The sequence below is a fragment of the Schistocerca cancellata genome, chromosome 3 (genome assembly GCF_023864275.1).
Source record: "Schistocerca cancellata isolate TAMUIC-IGC-003103 chromosome 3, iqSchCanc2.1, whole genome shotgun sequence".
Lineage (NCBI taxonomy): Eukaryota > Metazoa > Arthropoda > Insecta > Orthoptera > Acrididae > Schistocerca > Schistocerca cancellata.
The window spans coordinates 602764635-602777707 of NC_064628.1; the positions used below are offsets into that span (position 1 = coordinate 602764635).

A 13073-nucleotide genomic window follows, 5' to 3' on the forward strand; every position below is an offset into this window, starting at 1 on the left:
TGAAATGAGGCTGCGAGTGCTGGTTTGCCACTAGAGAAATAGTAACTGCAGAGTGCGTTGGTCAGCAGAGCTCAGTGACTTTGGACGTAGACTACTCATTGGACGCCAGCTGAGAAACGAATGCATCAGGAGCTATACTGTCCTTCTAAAACTGCCCAAATCTACTTTCGGTGATGTGACTGTGAAGCAGAATCGTGAAGGAACAACCACAACTACACAGAGACCACGCAGACGCCATGTACTGATGTACACGAACTGTCAAGCATTGCGGAGGATAGTTGTAAGAAATCACATGAAATCAGAGGAAGAAATCAGTCATGAGTTCCACCACCAGTCCAGCTATCTTAAAAAGAATGCAGTAGAATGGCCAAGTAGCTCCTCGTAAGCAGAACATATCTGTAGTCACTGTTAAGCGACACTTGGGGTGGTGAAAAGGGCGACGCCACTGGACTGAGAAGGACTGGAAATGAGTGAATTTGAGTGTTGGATCATGCAATCAATATCTTTTGATAATCCTAATGAAGTGTTCGGGTTTTACGAATGCTTAGTGAACTTTACTAGCCGTCATGTGTGGTGCCAACACGGAAGCATGGAGGAGGTGGTGTTAGGGTATAGGGTTGTGTTTCGTGATTGGCGTGTTGTCCCCTCATGGCGCTTAAGAAAATGATAAGTCTAGAAGGATACAAACACATTTTACTGGACTGTGTACCGCGTACTGTAGAGGAGCAGTCGATGATTTGTTTGTATCAGCATGACAGCGCACCCTTTCGTAAAGCAGCTTCTACGAGGCAATGTTTCGTAGACAATAACAGTGCTGGAAAGGACTGAGCTTCCCAAAGTGCAGACCCCAACCCAACTCGTAGGATGTGTTTAGGCGCCAACTTCGCTGCAGGCCCACTGATCGAACTTCGTTCTCTGGTTTCTGCTGTTGAGGAAGAACTGGCTACCGTTCCTCCATAGACATTTGGACACGCCATTGGACGTGTACTCAGCTGTTTTCAAGCCTTCATAAAAGCACCCCATCTTAATGTCGCCTAGAAGGTATCCGAATGATTTTGATCAGATAATGTATGTCGGCTTAGTTTCAAGTGGAGCAGGAATTGAAACAATAAGGTTTACGAACAACAAGCTTTTCTGTGAAATAAAAACCAATCAACAACCAAAAAAAAGTAAATCTTCTGGGAAATCCATATCGTGCCACATTTGTAAATTAAAATCTGGGTGATATTCTGTAGCGCGTTGCTCCACCTCGTGCAGTATAACATCTTTGTAACCTCCTTGACATTTTGTCCTCAAAGTTGTCTAGACGTTGCTACTCTAGCGTGTCTTCCCTCCTCCCTCCCCATCCCTCTGGGATCATTTAGTGTGTGAAGTTCGACAGTGCACTGCAAGTTTCAGCTCATCTCAAGCAGACTGGACCAGTTTCATGTCTGCAGATACAGTAGGCCATTCCATTCGGTTGAATTTTGCCCACCGTAGAGAACACTAATGCAAAATCGTCGCAGAGATGTTGACAGTAGAAGCTCCCCCCAACCCCCTCAAACTATTCTCTACAGCAATGAGACGTGTCCGACATGAATTGCGGCTTTATTTGACTACCCAAGCTCGTGCTGAATCTGTGGGAATGAATACACAAGATGCACTTTAGTAACTGGTCGTCTCTGCGCCCTTCTCCGACTGTTATCACGTGTTGAAAAATCTGAAATTCGTCGGTGAAGGGAACGCAACGCAGGTAAAGTGGGGTTTAGTTCAACACGTTCCTTGGTCCACCTTCTTCGTGCACCAAAGTTCTGGGAAATTTCTAATGTTGATCACAATGAACGCTTACAGGCTAACTGACCGCGCGTACACGGTAACGTGTTGTATGGTCAGAGACACCACTCCCAGATTCCTCCAAACAGGCTCCTCGTAGCCTTGCTCATTTCTCTTTGGGATACCTTCGATCCAAAATTAGGAGTTAGCGGTGATCAGCTGGTATTGTTGGCCACGGACGACCAGAGTGACACATCTCTTCAATGTTTTGTTCCACAACAGCGTTTGAATGATCGAAAGACGCCGCCGTGCTCCACGCCAAGTCGGTGGTGAACTTGCTATGCAGCTGCCTCTTTCTGCCGTGAAGTGGCAATGACCGCACACTGATCTTCGATCCATATCAGACTGAGCGGTGTACTGCAGCCGTGTTGGTCACGATTCAAGAAACACCATGCTCGACAACTGAACTGAGAATGTATGCTTTCTTCTACTTCTTTTAAGAAGCTGTAAGTTGTAACGAGATGAAAAAGTTTTGAGGTAGGGATTAGCCTACCAATGAAACAATGTTGCTCTGGTGCGAGGGTTCCTTACAAACTTAATGACGTATATAGACAGTTCAGTCCGCTCCGGGAATCGAGGATCTCGATGATTTTTGCCTCTTAGCGACATTGGCAAGATATCGGTCACAGGGATTCCAAGACTTTCGAGAATATTGTAATTTAAAGTTTCAAGTTGGATAAGAAATCACAAAGGTAATATTTGTTTCATGTGATAGAATTACTAGTTAACAATTTTCTATTTTTTTCTTTTAGGTGTACTGTGTAACCTTTCTTCTACGTCAACGTCAACGGGATGTACGCTATAGGTTTTAATGAGCGAGTTTGAGAGTACCAAAATATATGACATAAATGACCGTATCTTTTGGTTGCATTGATTTAGAAGCTTATTGTGTTTAGACCACCAAAATATTGTAGACCTAAGCGTGTGTCATAAATTTGAAACTGATGCGTCTACCCGTTCCTGAGAAAAGGGGGCTTAATAGATTGACAGAGAGTCAGACAGTCTGATAACAAGTGAACAAAAATATATTTTTTTCGTGTGAAATAATTACAAGTCAATAATTTTCGGATGTTTTCGCTTATTTTTACAGTGAAACCTTGCTTTTTGCATTTCATGATTCTAGACCAAGGATAAATGCCCTATAGGTTTTGATGCCTGAGTTTGCGAGTATCGGACTATGTCACGTAAATGGCAGTATCTTTTGATTGCGCTGACTTAGCAGCTAACGTTTATAACACAGCCATGGGGTCATAGACTTTAGAATGCGGCATAAAATTCGGCTTGATACGTCTATCGGGGCTTCCTGAGGAGAAGCGTTTTGAACAGTCGGTCAGACAGACAGACAGACGCACGGACATCAAAATGATGTTATATATTATTCTTTTTATAGGTTGAGGTACAGAACCGTAAAAAAGACTGTGAAAATTATGGGATAGTGTAAAATATTTTGAGCAGTTTACTAGTGGAACTGAATTATCTTACTCTATGTCGAATGCACTTTACAAATGCAATATACAGAAAGTTAAAACTGTGTGATGGAGAATGGGGAGGACCACTCGACAAATTGAAGCTTTCTGACGCTCCATTCTGGGAGCTCAGACAGGTTGTCTGGTAATCGCTGACAGGCAAATACCAGCATGCGGTTTAGAACCCGGTTCTTAACTTGTCACAGAATATCAGTTGTGTTACTGTTCACGTGTTTTCGATCTGTGCGCTGTCGTCTTCGTTCGTCAACAGCACAGTTAATTGGGCACTAAAGTCTTACCTGTCCGCAGCTCGTGGTCTTGCGGTAGCGTTCTCGCTTCCCGCGCTCGGGTTCCCGGGTTCGATTTCCGGCGGAGTCAGGGATTTTCTCTGCCTCGTGATGATTGGGTGTTGTGTGATGTCCTTAGGATAGTTAGATTTAAGTAGTTCTAAGTTCTAGGGGACTGATGACCACAGATGTTAAGTCCCATAGTGCTCAGAGCCATTTGAACCATTTTTTGAATACAGCCCAAAAGAAATTTACGAGCAACAAAAAGCGTAGAAATTGAAACAGGTATAGATTGTAAACAGTATAAGTGTATATCTGGCAAACGAACAAACCAAACACACTCAAGAGAGAGAGAGAGAGAGAGAGAGAGAGAGAGAAAGGCGCAACATGAAGTAATTGTGCGAAAGAGACGCAAATTGGTGTTATGTGATGTACATGTGCAGACAGACAAATGACTACAATTAAAGAAAAACTGAATGGTTATTCATGACAAAGAGCTTCGCAAACTGGGCATGTGAGTAACACTTTGGTCCACCTCGGACCCTTATGCAAGCAGTAATTCGGCTTTGACTTGACTGACAAAATTGTTTGACATCCTCCTGAAGGATATTGTGCCCAATTCTGTCCAATTGGGGCTTTTGATCGTAAAACTGCCAAGCTCGTTGGAGAGCCCTGGTCATCGGGGCTCAGTTCGAGGAGGGACGCATCACTGAAGACAATTATACTCCAATCAATGAAATTCCAGGCCGAAGACTTGTCTGGAAGCGCCCCGGATTGCGGTGGGATATTGACTGTCGCCCGCCATTTGGGCTGACAACCATGAGTGATGGTCTGGGACGCTATTTCCTTTCATAGTAGGTACCGGTCGGTTGTCATCTCTGGCATCCTTACAGTACAGTGCTACTTTGGAGATATTTTATGACCCGTTTCGTTGTCCTTCGTCACAAGCCATCCTGGGTTCATATTTCACCAACATAATGTTCACCCGCTCACAGCAGCCAGTTTGGTTCAAATGGCTCTGAGCACTATGGGACTGAACCGCTCGGCCACCACGGCCGGCCACTCGGCCTCGGTGCACACTTCCCCCATCGCTCCACCACGTTGAGGGAAGGGATGCGGGGGGGGGGGGGGTGAACAGTGTATGACTTCGTCTTATTTTTCACATTTCGCAACAGCATAGGCCACGAACGAAACAAATTTTCAATATTATGTAATTATTTTTAGTGCACTGAAGACAATTTTTATGTGGTGTAAACTGTCGTGGTATGGACAGACTTTCGCACTCGTGGTGCCATGTAACCATGATGTACACTCCTGGAAATGGAAAAAAGAACACATTGACACCAGTGTGTCAGACCCACCATACTTGCTCCGGACACTGCGAGAGGGCTGTACAAGCAATGATCACACGCACGGCACAGCGGACACACCAGGAACCCGGTGTTGGCCGTCGAATGGCGCTAGCTGCGCAGCATTTGTGCACCGCCGCCGTCAGTGTCAGCCAGTTTGCCGTGGCATACGGAGCTCCATCGCAGTCTTTAACACTGGTAGCATGCCGCGACAGCGTGGACGTGAACCGTATGTGCAGTTGACGGACTTTGAGCGAGGGCGTATAGTGGGCATGCGGGAGGCCGGGTGGACGTACCGCCGAATTGCTCAACACGTGGGGCGTGAGGTCTCCACAGTACATCGATGTTGTCGCCAGTGGTCGGCGGAAGGTGCACGTGCCCGTCGACCTGGGACCGGACCGCAGCGACGCACGGATGCACGCCAAGACCGTAGGATCCTACGCAGTGCCGTAGGGGACCGCACCGCCACTTCCCAGCAAATTAGGGACACTGTTGCTCCTGGGGTATCGGCGAGGACCATTCGCAACCGTCTCCATGAAGCTGGGCTACGGTCCCGCACACCGTTAGGCCGTCTTCCGCTCACGCCCCAACATCGTGCAGCCCGCCTCCAGTGGTGTCGCGACAGGCGTGAATGGAGGGACGAATGGAGACGTGTCGTCTTCAGCGATGAGAGTCGCTTCTGCCTTGGTGCCAATGATGGTCGTATGCGTGTTTGGCGCCGTGCAGGTGAGCGCCACAATCAGGACTGCGTACGACCGAGGCACACAGGGCCAACACCCGGCATCATGGTGTGGGGAGCGATCCCCTACACTGGCCGTATACCACTGGTGATCGTCGAGGGGACAGTGAATAGTGCACGGTACATCCAAACCGTCATCGAACCCATCGTTCTACCATTCCTAGACCGGCAAGGGAACTTGCTGTTCCAACAGGACAATGCACGTCCGCATGTATCCCGTGCCACCCAACGTGCTCTAGAAGGTGTAAGTCAACTACCCTGGCCAGCAAGATCTCCGGATCTGTCCCCCATTGAGCATGTTTGGGACTGGATGAAGCGTCGTCTCACGCGGTCTGCACGTCCAGCACGAACGCTGGTCCAACTGAGGCGCCAGGTGGAAATGGCATGGCAAGCCGTTCCACAGGACTACATCCAGCATCTCTACGATCGTCTCCATGGGAGAATAGCAGCCTGCATTGCTGCGAAAGGTGGATACACACTGTACTAGTGCCGACATTGTGCATGCTCTGTTGCCTGTGTCTATGTGCCTGTGGTTCTGCCAGTGTGATCATGTGATGTATCTGACCCCAGGAATGTGTCAATAAAGTTTCCCCTTCCTGGGACAATGAATTCACGGTGTTCTTATTTCAATTTCCAGGAGTGTATTTAGCTTCATAGTCGAAAAACGATCTTCCACACAAATAGGTTGGTCGAAATATTGTAGCACTTTAGCCTCATTATAGAGACGTGGAAACTCTACTCAAGGAAAGTAATGTAGAAGTCCTGGACAGTTTTGACGTAAAAGGATTTGTCAATGATATGAGAATTACCTTGCAGGTCAGTTAGAGGTGCACTTGCAACTCAAATGGCGAACGGTGTCGAAAACAGATGGTTAAAATGGCTCTGAGCACTATGGGACTTTAACTTCTGAGGTCATCAGTCTCCTAGAACTTAGAACTACTTAAACCTAACTAACCTAAGGACATCCCACACATCCATGCCCGAGGCAGGATTCGAACCTACGACCGTATCGGTCGGGCGATTCCAGACTGTAGACCATAGAACTGCTCGGCCACTCCGGCCGGCTCGAAAACCGATGTAAAATTGACAGTGACCTCAAAACGTTTAGAAAACTATCATTGTAATACTTTCAAGGCCACAACGAACTCTTCAGACCTCATGCTTTCCTTAACGGAAGTGAGCTTAGGGAACTGTACTGGTACATGTCAGAATGTGCCCTTTCTAAAACATTATTTTCTTTTTAAATGCATCTTCATCAAATCAGAAAGAAGTTGTTTCTTACCTTACAGTGTCTTACTATGGGCAATGTGCAACTAAGTCCACTTAAAATGCGATGTCTGCAGCGCATTCCGGATGTTTTACTTTTCGTTCCTGCACTCGTTTTTCCTTCGTAAATTCAACAATAGCAAATTTTAAATCTAAAAATCGTTCCAGGTACGCCCCTTGACTGAACCAAAGTACTTTTCAGTAGTATATAAAATCTCCATACTCTTCGATGAGGTCTACCAAAAACTGTTGCAACTGGCAGTGCACTAAGACATGTAACTTCAGAAATTTTATTATTCATACCACCATTTTCTTGGCAACCTGCTTGCCTGTAAATTAAGCAAAAAGTGCTTCAAACCAAAGACTCCTATCTGTCAATCGTTGTAATTTTTTGCTTTTTCAGTGTCAGCTAAATCTTTAAATTCTTTCTGAATAGTATTATTATACCTTTTATAGTAAATCTGCAAGACCCGTCGCTTAAACGACCGTATAATATATACTGGGAACTCTCATGTCTCTCATTCCTTTTTAAAGGTTTGTGACGATAGATGGCTGGACTGCCTCTTCTTGTTCAAGCAGCCACTTACCTGTGACTGTGTCTCATACCACGAACAACAGCGAAGGGTAAAGAGCCCTGACACCACGACCATGCCGAACGGAAGAGAGTTGTGGCGACCGAAAAACGCTACAGCCGAATACTAAATGAAATGTGGTGCTGTACCGAGTACTTCCGAGAAGGAACGATCGAAGCCGACAGGCAGGGCCTTGGTCCTCATGCGGCCCGCACATCCAGCACACGCGAAGTTAGGCACGCTTGCCTGGCACGCTGCCTTGTAGGACAATTATGTCGTCTGTCCGACTGTTGAGGACTCTTTTTCTTAAGAACGGTTAGAGGTATCAAGCGGAGATACCGTCTGTTGGCGGGGCGAAAAATTTAAGCTTCTACTTCAGTCAGAAGACAGGGCCATTTAGGTCACATATTTCGATACTCGCAAACTGACTCATCAAAAATCTATAGATGAACTACCTCTATACATGTCAAGACTGGTGATCTGGCGGTAAAGTGCTTGCCAGGACAAGAAGAAACCGCGGCCGGACCTCGGATTGGTTCAAATGGCTCTGAGCACTATGGGACTTAACAGCTATGGTCATCAGTCCCCTAGAACTTAGAACTACTTAAACCTAACTAACCTAAGGACGTCACACACATCCATGCCCGAGGCAGGATTCGAACCTGCGACCGTAGCAGTCGCGCGGTTCCGGACTGCGCGCCTAGAACCGCGAGACCACCGCGGCCGGCGGACCTCGGATTTTCCAGTCTTTGTTTTAACCTAGCCCGATGTGAGGAGTCGCCAGAAATAACACGTTAAAATGTAGGTCCCCTTTCCCCTGTTGAATAACTAGCGTAGGCAAAGGATGGCAAGTTGCCGAAGTGGCGTCCAATCGACTTGCACGATGCCACTGAGCCACATGAAATTATTAGCTATATGCGTAACTACGTTTGTATGGAACCGTCAGAGTGCGATTCCTATTCGCATTTATCCGCTTTATTAAGGTATTTCCTGCTTTTACCCCATATTTTGATTTCTATTTTCAATAACATTCGAAAGATAAAAAATGTACAAGTATATAAAATTAATAAATTTGGACCTTGTGCAATACATTGAAAGGTTTAAAAACGATGTGTTTTAATATTCCAAAATTTATGGAAGTCTCAAGAAGAAAACAAGACTTCACAATTATACACTGAAGCGCCAAAGAAACTGGTATAGGCATGCCTATTCGAATACAGAGATATGTAAACAGGCAGAATACGGCGCTGTGGTCGGCAACGCTTATATAACACTTCAAGTGTCTGGCGCTGTTGTTAGATCGGCTAATGCTGCTACAATGGCAGGTTATAAAGATTTAAGTGAGTTTGAACGTGATGTTATAGTCGGCGCACGAGCGATGGGACACAGCATCTCCGAGGTAGCCATGAAATGGAGATCTTGCCGTACGACCATTTCACGAGTGTATCGTGAACATCAGGAATCAGGTAAAACACCAAATCTCCTACGTCGCCGCGGCCGGGAAAAGATCCTGCAAGAACGGGACCAACGATGACTGAAGAGAATCGCTCAACGTGACAGAAATGCAACTTTTCCGCGAATTGCTGCAGATTTCAATGCTGGGCCATCAACAAGTGTCAGCATGCGAGCCATTTAACGAGACATCATCGGCACGGGCTTTCGGAGCTGAAGTCCCAGTCCTGTACCCTTGATGACTGCACGACACAAAGCTTTACGCTCTCTTTGGGCCCGTCAACAACGATTGGACTGTTGATGACTGGAAACATGTTGCGTGGTAGGACGAGTCTCGTTTCAGATTGTATTGAGGGAATGGACGCGTGCGGATATAGAGACAAACTCATGAATCCGTGGACCCTGCATGTCAGCAGGGGACTGTTAAAGCTGGTGGAGGCTCTGTAATGGTGTGGGGCGCGTGCAATTGGATTGATATGGGACCACTGATACGTCTAGATATAACTCTGACAGGTAACACGTACGTAAGCATCGGTCTGATCAATGATTGGAAAAGAGCACAGGTAGTTCCAGTTTTCAAGAAGGATCGTCAAGCACATGCGCAAAACTATATCTCTGACGTCGATCTGTTGTACGAATTTTAGAACATGTTTTTTGCTCGCGTATCATGTCATTTCTGGAAACCCAGAATCTACTCTGTAGGAATCAACATGGATTCCGGAAACAGCGATCGTGTGAGACCCAAGTCGCTTTATTTGTTCATGAGACCGAGAAAATATTAGATACAAGCTCCCAGGTAGATGCCATTTTCCTTGACTTGCTGAAGGCGTTCGATACAGTTCCGCACTGTTGCCTGATAAATTAAGAGCCTACGGAATATCAGACCAGCTGTGTAGCTGGATTGAAGAGTTTTTAGCAAACAGAACACAGCATGTTGTTCTCAATGGAGAAACGTCTACAGACGTTAAAGTAACCTCTGGCGTGCCACATGGGAGTGTCATGGGACCATTGCTTTTCATAATATATATAAATGACCTAGTAGATAATATCGGACGTTCCATGCGGCTTTTCGCGGATGATGCTGTAGTATACAGAGAAGTTGCCGCATTAGATAATTGCAGCAAAATGCAGGAAGGTCTGCAGCGGATAGGCACTTGGTGTAGGGAGTGGCAACTGACCCTTAACATAGACAAATGTAATGTATTGCGAATACATAGAAAGAAGGATCCTTTATTGTATGATTATATGATAGCGGAACAAACACTGGTAGGAGTTACTTCTGTAAAATATCTGGGAGTATGCGTGCGGAACGGTTTGAAGTGGAATGATCATATAAAATTAATGGTTGGTAAGGCGGGTGCCAGGTTGAGATTCATTGGGAGAGTCCATCAACAAAGGAGGTGGCTTACAAAACACTCGTTCGACCTATACTGGAGTATTGCTCATCAGTGTGGGATCCGTACCAGGTCGGGTTGACAGAGGTCGGGTTGACAAAGAAGAGCGGCGCGTTTCGTCACACGGTTATTTGGTAAGCGTGATAGCGTTACGGAGATGTTTAGCAAACTCAAGTGGCAGACTCTGCAAGAGAGGCGCTCTGCATCGCGGTGTAGCTTGCTGTCGAGAGGGTGCATTTCTGGATGAGGTATCGAATATATTGCTTCCCCCTACTTATACCTCCCGAGGAGATCACGAATGTAAAATTGGAGAGATTCGAGCGCGCACGGAGGCTTTCCGGCAGTCGTTCTTCCCGCGAAGCATACGCGACTGGAACAGGAAAGGGAGGTAATGACAGTGGCACGTAAAGTGCCCTCCGCCACACACTGTTGGGTGGCTTGCGGAGTATAAATGTAGATGTAGATGTAGATCAACTCCATCCATTCATGTTCGTTGTGCATTCCGACGGCCTTGGGCACTTCCAGCAGGACAATGCGACACCCCACACATCCAGAATTGCTACAGAGTGCCTCAAGTACACTCTTCCGAGTTATTATTGAGCATATATGGGATGCCTTGCAATGTGCTGTTTTGAAGAGATTTCCACCCCCTCGTACTCTTACAGATTGATGGACAGCCCTGCAGGATTCATGGTCTCAGTTCCCTCCAGCACTACTACAGACGTTATTCGAGTCCATGCCACATCGTGTTGCTGCACTATTGCGTGCTCGCGGGGGCCCTACACGATATTAGGCAGGTGTACCAGTTTCTTCGGCTCTTTAGAGTAGAAAGTGAACAGTAAGTGACGAGGGATTTTGTCCTATAGTATTTCTGAAAGGAAATGATACAGAAAATATGGTATGAACGTTGAAAGGAGAGGCAGAAATGTGCGGAGAATAGTAACCTATCATGGAAAGGTAGATGGGTATTCTGGTGAATCTGGAAGCATTGGAAATGTGGGAATTTTTGATGATGTAGCAGGAGATAGTCAAGCTTCGATTTTATAGGATGTTGGTAGGATTTATGTTGGTACAAGCACGGCGATAGTTCTTAAAATTACCCCGTATTTTCGAAACGTACTCGGTGAAGACGTCTCCGGTAACAAATCTATGTTTCAGTGCCATCTGACGAGAATTTCGTAGTCAGTAACAGGGAGGGCACAGCGGACTACTAGTTGTGTGTCGCCACTGATCGCTGAAGATTATTCCAGAATTGCGTTAATGCCCTCGGCTGCCAAGGGACGGTCCGCCACCTGTTGCTTGTCGCAGTTCCAGAGGGACGCATTGCGTCAGCGAGCAACAAGTGGCCCATCGCAGCTCATGTTGTCATATCGCATCCCGGCAAGAACAGTGACAACTCAAAAATGCAGTACTTGAGAAAAGTTGACTTGATGTATTCTATAAAACTTATACTGAAATAATATCCTTTCAATTTCAAGTGAGTGTTCTTGGCAGTAAGTTCGCTTATGTCCTGTACAACAGTAATATGGACATGTAGTTCTGTTCTTGTCGAATGTGAGGTTTCGTCAGGAAATTATTAATTAGTTCTTTGAATTGTGTCACTTTTCTTGCTTTTTCAGAAGCTTTTTTGTTTTTGTTACGACTCCTCATGTAATACTTTTTCCGCCTTTCTATCCCAAACAATATCTATCACTTTTACTTACAGTAATATAATACGACGTTCGAACCTCCATCAGACAAAATTAATATAGAATGAAAAATATAAAAACAAACTGAAATTGTTTTGTTATAAAAAATAAACAATGAAAAAGTTATAATTTATGAAGATCAATAAAATTTAAAGAGGGTCATCAACTAGATACAATTTAAGGAACACGATTTACGGAAAAATAGAATCGTAAATGAACTTACATAATGTAGCATTACTTCTCGCCGACAAAAAGGATTCAGTAAACTTTCTTTATAGTACAAATTTCCATTTCTTTCTTGCACGCTGAGAAGCACGAAATGTTGTGATATTTACAACAGCTGTAATCGTCAAAACAGTGCACGTTTCTACTGACACGCAAACTTGTCTGACGTACACCGTACTGCACTATAAAGACGCTGTACAAACACCGACATTGTAATAATCAAAGATATCCAAAAGTACATTCAGCTCCCTTGTACATAAAAAGTGTCACAACTCAGAATGTACCATTCTTCTTGAATGACCCATGCACACCTGCCATTAGCAACCCTGAAGTGAGACTGGTCTTGTGACGAATCATCAAGTAGCCTACAACAAAACTGACACAACTGCCCTGTTCTTGTGACGAATTATCAAGTAGCCTACAACAAAACTGACACAACTGCCCTGAAGTGGAAAAATTGCGAGATAGAGATGCACGTTGGGGCACCTCACACGTATTTTCCAATGACCTAAACTAAAAACCGACGTTTTTTGACTTTTGGCACTTTTCTCACAAGGGTGCGATATGAGAACATACCACCCGTTCTTTGATAATGTCACTTCTTTCAGTCATATCCGAAACGTTAACCAAATCGAAATTGATTATAAATCATTTGACAACACATTCCATAATATTGCCTTTAGACATAACAAGTAAACCCTCGATTCTTTAAAGATTCGAAATCCAGTGAATTAATGTATTAAATATTTGACGTTCAGTTTGTGAGCGAAGAAAAGTTTAGAAGATGTTTGAAATTATGTTTAAAGTTTGCTGCAGATCGCTA

At 45.1% G+C, this 13073-nt stretch overlaps 1 protein-coding gene across 1 annotated transcript in view; it reads left to right on the forward strand.

Annotated features, from left to right (window-relative positions):
- LOC126176837 (uncharacterized) overlaps nt 1-13073 on the forward strand; it is a 76626-nt gene that overhangs the window by 6720 nt on the left and 56833 nt on the right. The window lies entirely within an intron of this gene.